This window comes from Bos grunniens, chromosome 20, assembly GCF_055505025.1.
Source record: "Bos grunniens cultivar Pamir isolate PY7600 chromosome 20, Bosgru_T2T1.0, whole genome shotgun sequence".
Lineage (NCBI taxonomy): Eukaryota > Metazoa > Chordata > Mammalia > Artiodactyla > Bovidae > Bos > Bos grunniens.
This window is the reverse complement of record NC_141184.1, coordinates 63,683,172-63,690,126: the sequence shown is the minus strand read 5'-3', so window position 1 is coordinate 63,690,126 and position 6,955 is coordinate 63,683,172. Positions and strand designations below refer to the sequence as shown.

Below are 6,955 nucleotides of genomic sequence, written 5' to 3'. Positions count from 1 at the left end.
GGGAAAAAAATACTCTGGGTTCATTTTGCTTTCAAATTATAGTGAGGTTTGTTCCTATTTGTCAGTTTCTTGGTTCTAGAATCGTAAGCCTAAGCAGATGCAGGGCCCACCTCTGTGCTTCATCTCAAGTTTACTTTCTGTCTGTAATTCTACTTCTAAATGTCTGTATGCATGAAGTATATCCAGCATAACTAAAACAAGAGGGAAGGGAAGGGGCAGGGCAGAGATGTTAATACCGGGAAACTTGATATGTAACAACTGAAACTTACATGGAGAACATTAGCAATGGCTTTCTTCTGGTGGGGGAGTGCTTCTGGTTCTAAATGAGGTGTTAGTGTTTGTGGGGTGATAACCTTGTCCCACTGAATTATGATGAGAAAACAACCCGGTTGCCTACAGAGCCAAAAACAAATCTCAGAACTGCTTAACTCATCCGTCAAACAAATAGTATTTTAGGAAATGCAGGACAGAGAAAAATGCACAAAAGAAAAGGAGATTTATTTATTTGTACAAAAGTAGAACGACAGGCGTTTGAGTGGATCCAAATAGCATTTAGGGAGGAAAAAAAAAATGTGATTCATTGCCAGCTATTAAATCTTGTTTATCCTTCTTTAAACTAACCAGAAACACATTTTGGGAAAACGCTAGTTAACAGTTTAAGCATTGACAGCCTCCTGTTGTGCCGCTTTGGCTTCCCTGCCTTCCAAGGGAAGACGATGGGGTGAAGCTGTGAGCCTTGTTTCCTAAGCCCGTGGCAAGGGACGAATTCCAGTCCTGCTTGTGATGCTCGCCCTCAGACTCTGAGAGAATTCTGTCAGTTTCCTCAAAGAGGAATGCTTGCCTCACGGTGAGGGCAGGAAGGTCTGTGTTTACATGATAGTTTCAGATGAAACACCCTGAAGGACACAAGACATTAATCAAAGACACAGTGACTGATGAAGTCATGTGTCCTTTAGAAACTGCCATTTCCCCGGTAGCCAGTCGTTATTACAGTGTTTCCCAGACCAACAGCTGAACTCACCAAAGCTGGCTCCAGACACAGCTCTGTGATCGAAATTCTTCCCAGCACTTGACAAGGATATGAAAAGTTTGCTGAAATCCCACGACCCCCAGGTAGGAGAAGGCCCCTCAGCTTGCAATATATGTGGTGGGGGCCCCTTCCCGCCCTGCCCTGCCTTCTTCCTTCCACAGGGCTGCAAGGGAGTAGCCTTCTATGGCTGCTTCTGCTGCCCTGTCCCCTCTCCAGCACCCCTTTTTTAAATGTATTAGTATAATTATTTTGGAGAAGGCAATGGCACCCCACTCCAGTACTCTTGCCTGGAAAATCCCATGGATGGAGGAGGCTGGTAGGCTGTAGTCCATGGGGTTGCGAAGAGTCGGACATGACTTCACTTTCACTTTTTCACTTTCATGCATTGGAGAAGGAAATGGCAACCCACTCCAGTGTTCTTGCCTGGAAAGTTCCAGGGGCAGGAGAGCCTGGTGGGCTGATGTCTATGGGGACACACAGAGTCAGACACGACTGAAGTGACTTAGTAGTAGCAGCAGCAGCAGTATAATTATTTGGATTTTCGATGCCCTTAGAATTTAAAGGGGCTGTACCTACCATAGACTGTAGGGATTAACTTAATCAATTATAAAAATATGCACATTTTGGGGGGAAAGCCACTACTATCTTTTTGCAGTCCAAGCAAATCATTCTGCCACCATGGTTATCAGGATTTGTAGTCTTCATACTATCTAGAAAGGTGACTCTGTGAGTTTAAGACCACAAAGAAAGGCCCAAGTGGACTCATTGGATCCAAACAACTCCGTTCCTCTTCCCACTGCAGCAGTCTAGGCAGAAGGAAGATTCGCACAGTGATTTGCTGACCTTCGCGCCTAGAGCACTCGTGGAAGGAACATGCTGTTTGCCCTTGGTGGTCGCCTTCTCTCCTTTTTCCTCATAACCTTCAACTGTTCTCCTTCGCCCAACACATCACATTCCCTCATGTATTTCTATTAATACTATAAATTCCTTGAGGACACAACTTATTTGTTTTTGTACTGTCTTCTCTTAGCAGAGCACGTACCACATAAACTTAGGCATTGAAAAAGAGTGGTCAAAATGTTTTTCTCACAAGTATATAGGGCCTTCTCACCTGCCAGCATCATGAGCCACCTAGGCAGGATCTGGAATTCCAGTTGAGCTATTTCAAATCCTGAAAGATGATGTTGTGAAAGTGCTGCACTCAATATGCCAGCAAATTTGGAAAACTCAGCAGTGGCCACAAGACTGGAAAAGGTCAGTTTTCATTCCAATCCCAAAGAAAGGCAATACCAAAGAATGTTTAAACTACCACACAATTGCACTCATCTCACATGCTAGTAAAGTAATGCTGAAAATTCTCCAAGCCAGACTTCAGCAATATGTGAACCGTGAACTTCCAGATGTTTAAACTGGATTTAGAAAAGGCAGAGGATCAAATTGCCAACATCCATTGGATCATCAAAAAACAAGAGAGTTCCAGAAAAACATCTACTTCTGCTTTATTGACTATGCCAAAGCCTTTGACTGTGTGGATCACAGCAAACTGTGGAAAATTCTGAAAGAGATGGGAATACCAGACCACCTGACCTGCCTCCTGAGAAATCTGTATGCAGGTCAAGAAGCCACAGTTAGAACTGGACATGGAACAACAGACTGGTTCCAAACCGGGAAAGGAGTACGTCAAGGCTCTTTTTTGTCACCCTGCTTATTTAACTTATATGCAGAGTACATCATATGAAATGCCAGGCTGGATGAAGCACATGCTGAAATCAAGATTGCCGGGAGAAATATCAATAACCTCAGATATGTAGATGACACCACCCTTATGGCAGAAAGCGAAGAACTAAAGAGCCTCTTGATGAAAGTGAAAGAGGAGAGTGAAAAAGCTGACTTAAAACTCAACATTCAGAAAACTAAGATCATGGCATCTGGTCCCATCACTTCATGGCAAATAGATGGGGAAACAATGGGAACAGTGAGAGATTTTATTTTCTTGGGCCCCAAAATCATTGCAGATGGTCACTGAAGCCATGAAATTAAAAGATGCTTGCTCTTTGGAAGAAAAGTTATGACCAACCTAGACAGCAGATTAAAAAGCAGAGACATTACTTTGCCAACAAAGGTCTGTCTAGTCAAGGCTATGATTTTTCCAGTAGTCATGTATGGATGTGAGAGTTGGAATATAAAGAAAGCTGAGCCAAAGAATTGATGCTTTTGAACTGTGATTCTTGAGAGGCCCTTGGACTGCAAGGAGATCCGATCAGTCCATCCTAAAGGAAATCAATCCTGAAATTCATTGGAAGGACTGATGCTGAAGCTGAAGCTCTGATACTTTGGCTACCTGATGCGAAGAACTGACTCATTTGAAAAGACCCTGATGCTGGGAAAGATTGAAGGCAGGAGGAGAAGGGGATGACAGAGGATGAGATGATTGGATGGCATCACCGACTCAATGGACATGAGTTTGAGTAAGCTCCGGGAGTTGATGATGGACAGGGAAGCCTGGTGTGTAGCAGTCCATGGGGTCGCAAAGAGTCTGACACAATTGAGTGACTGAACTGAACTGAGGCAGGATCTGCACAGATTCAAGGTGGTAAGACACACTTCCCCCCAGATAGCTGCCCAATACCTAGTATTTGGATGAGTCTTCTTTTTTCATTTTAATTAACTCTAGAAACAACATTTCAACCTTTTCCACCACTATCACCATCCCATCACGAGAACAAAAAAGCGTCTCTCATCATCATCCTGTGGGTTTCCTGAGCATCTGCATTTTGAAGATGAGAATCCATCTGAACTATTACAACAGTACCTACAGAATTTCTTGGATGAGAGGAACAACATAAAATATCTTGAGAGGTCAGAGGAAGACAAACTTCGATTGGAAGAAAGGTGTGCATTCTCTTCCAGCTGTTTGGCAGTTGACAGAGGGAATGAAGACAAAGGTATAGAAAGGAATGAAGAGCGTCATGGAATGAAGGAAAATATGGGCAGGAGATGGACCAGGCAGAGTGTTAGCAGTGGGGTCCAGCCTCGCAGATCTCTGGCTTTCATTGCAGAACACAATGATAAAGGGAGGAAAGACTTTAGAAAGTAAATCATTGAAGTTTCCAGGCACTATAGACTGTGTTCCTCCAGAATTCGTATGTTGAAACCTAATCCTCAATGCAGTGGTATTTGGAGGTGGGCCTTTGGAAGATGATTAGGTCATGGGGTGGAGCCTTCATGAGTGGGATTAGTGCCCTTATAAAAGAGGTCCCAGAGAGCTCCCTCACCCCTTCCACCAAGTGAAGACACAATGAGAAAATGGCTGTCAGCAGTCAGCAAGAGAGCTTTCATGAGAACCTGACTGACACCCTGAGCTTGAACTTCCAGCCTCTAGAACTGTGAGAAATAATTTTCCATTATTTTTAAACCACTCAGTCGATAGTATTTTGTTACAGCAACCTGAATTAAGACATTGGAATACAGTAGTGGGTTAAAAAATCTCATCAGCCCTTTGCACCTATTCACTTGGCCACCTGACCCATGTTTTGGTGTTTCTGGAAAGAGCAGTGCTGAATGGGCTGTGGATGGGACCATAGGTTCAGGAGAGGAGCTGAGCTCACAGCTGGAGGCAGTGGGAACTGCCTCCAAGGGCCCTCTGACTCTGGCCTGGCTTCCTTTGTCACCTCACCTTCTTCTTCCTCTTTCCAGGAAGGCTGTGGTCTTCATCACATTCCAGCAGGAGACATGGACTCACATCAAGCCATCACACTGAACCCTCTGTGCTTAGAGCTTTGTATCCAGGAGCATGACAGCAAGGACTATATCGTCATTTGGCTCCATACTCCTGCACTGAGAACAAGAATCTCAAGAAGTGATGAAGTCTGTGACCCAGCAATTCCACTCCAGGTACCCATGGAAGAGAACTGAGAACACATACATATAAATGTGACCGCGGTGCTATTCATAACAGCCAAAACGTGGGAACAGTCCAAATGTTCATCAGCTGATGGCTGGAGGAACAAATGTGCTCTGTCCATACCCTGGATTATTATTAAGCTCGAAAGGAAATAGAGTAATGATACATGGTATAAGATGGATGAACCTTGGAAACATTACGCTAAGTGGAAGAAGCCACATACAAAAGGCCATATACCATGTGATTCCATTCTGATGAAATATATAAAATAAGCAAACCCACAGAGAATGAAAGTAGATTTGTGGTTGCAGGAGGCTAGGGGATGGAATAACGGGACACGTGTGTGTGCATGAATTTGCTTCAGTCGTGTCTGACTCTTTGTGACCCTCTGGACCATAGTCTGCCAGTCTCCTCTGTCCATGGGATTCTCTAGGCAAGAATACTGGAGAGGGTTGCCATTTTCTCTTCCAGGGCATCTTTCCCACCCAGGGATTGAACTTGTGTCTCTTGTGTCTCCTTCTTTGTCAAGTGGGTTCTTCACTACTAGCGCCACCTGGGAAGCCCAGAATAATGGGAGTGGCTGCTGATGGGTATGGGATTTCTTTTTTGGGTGATCAAAACGTTCTGGAAGTAGATAGTTGTGATGGTTACCCAACATTGTGAATATACTAAAATGCACTGAATTATACACTTTAAAATGATGCATTTTATCTTAATAAAAAATGCAATTAAAAAAAAAACGTAATGAAATCAAGTTGCTGGTGAGCAGCAGTCCCCTTTCCTTCTTTCTTCCCTTCCTCAGCCAGCTGGGAACCTTGTTCAAACACTTGTACACCCCAGATCTGTATTTTCAGCTCTTCTATTGACTCTTCCATCTTTTCTTCACTTTCCAACCACTTCTCTGCCTTTAGGGACCATCCTTTGAGAGTCAAGTGTGTATTCAGTTCTGAGTATTCCTTCTGGTGCCTGCAGTCTGCCTCGGGTCTTTGGGACTGGGTTGATCTAGATAGAAATCCCAAATCACCACTCTGTCTCTGGGAACACTACACCTCTGAGCCGCTCTCTATGGAAGCTGGATTTCTCAAACGTTGGAAAGCAGCAGGGAGGCTGGTTTAAGAGACTGACTGATAAACAAGGCCTGGCAAAATGCCAGTTTGGGCAGTCTGGGTTTTGTTGGTATTTTGCTGCTGTCATTTCTGCTGTTATGAAACAAAGCCTTGGAGTAAAGAGTTTCCTCTATTACGGGGTTTCTGAGGACCTCTCAGTTTGCTCCTTTACCTGTTCCCTCCGCAGCAGGGGCCAGCACAAGCCCCTCCCTCAGGCTGCTTGTGTGGAATCCACACATCTATTTAGCTGAAAGCATGAGAGTTCTTCAGGGTACAAACCTCATGAAAGTAGCAGCTGGGGCACTCATTGTGCCCATTCTGAGGGCTCCTGGCTGCGATCCTACCCCATCCCTGCCCACCTCACACATGGGACTTCCTGCTTTGCTCTCTGGATAGATGAAGGTGCCTCAATCTAGGTGTTTCTAGTCCTTGCTTATCTTTCACTCATTTCTAATAAGCACATCCAGGAGCACTTTTATCCCCATAGATGAATCTGAAGGACAGACAAAATGGGAAGCTTCTTATCATAAAAGTTCTGGGAGGAAAAGGGAAATCATATCCCACCCTGGCTTTTAAGCAGCATGCTGAGATGTGAGGCAAATGAGGTAGTACTGCCTTATCCAGACCAAAATAGTTTAAGCTGGTTAATAAAAATGAAAGCTTTGGGGTTTATTTTCTTAGCTGACAAATAAAGCTCAGAATAGTCAAGTGGGTTGAAAAATATTCAAGTGATTCACATCAGAATGCTGGCCGTTGGTTAGTCTACAAGGAGCACCAGTAGAACAAGCCAGGTCATTATCTGCAGATTTATTGGAAACACACAGCCCTAATCATTAACAGCTTACTGAGCTACCTCCTACCAGCCAAAGAGAAGATATTTTTGGAGTCAGCATTATGTCTTTCTCAATTGTGTTC

At 44.1% G+C, this 6,955-nt stretch overlaps 1 long non-coding RNA gene across 1 annotated transcript; it reads left to right on the top strand.

The window, feature by feature from the left end:
- Nucleotides 1–4,303: 4,303 nt before the first annotated feature.
- On the top strand, nucleotides 4,304–5,674 carry LOC147350522 (uncharacterized). Its single transcript, XR_015148962.1, has 2 exons — nucleotides 4,304–4,416; nucleotides 4,727–5,674. It is a non-coding gene; the product is annotated as an uncharacterized LOC147350522 (long non-coding RNA).
- The last annotated feature ends 1,281 nt before the right edge of the window (nucleotides 5,675–6,955 follow it).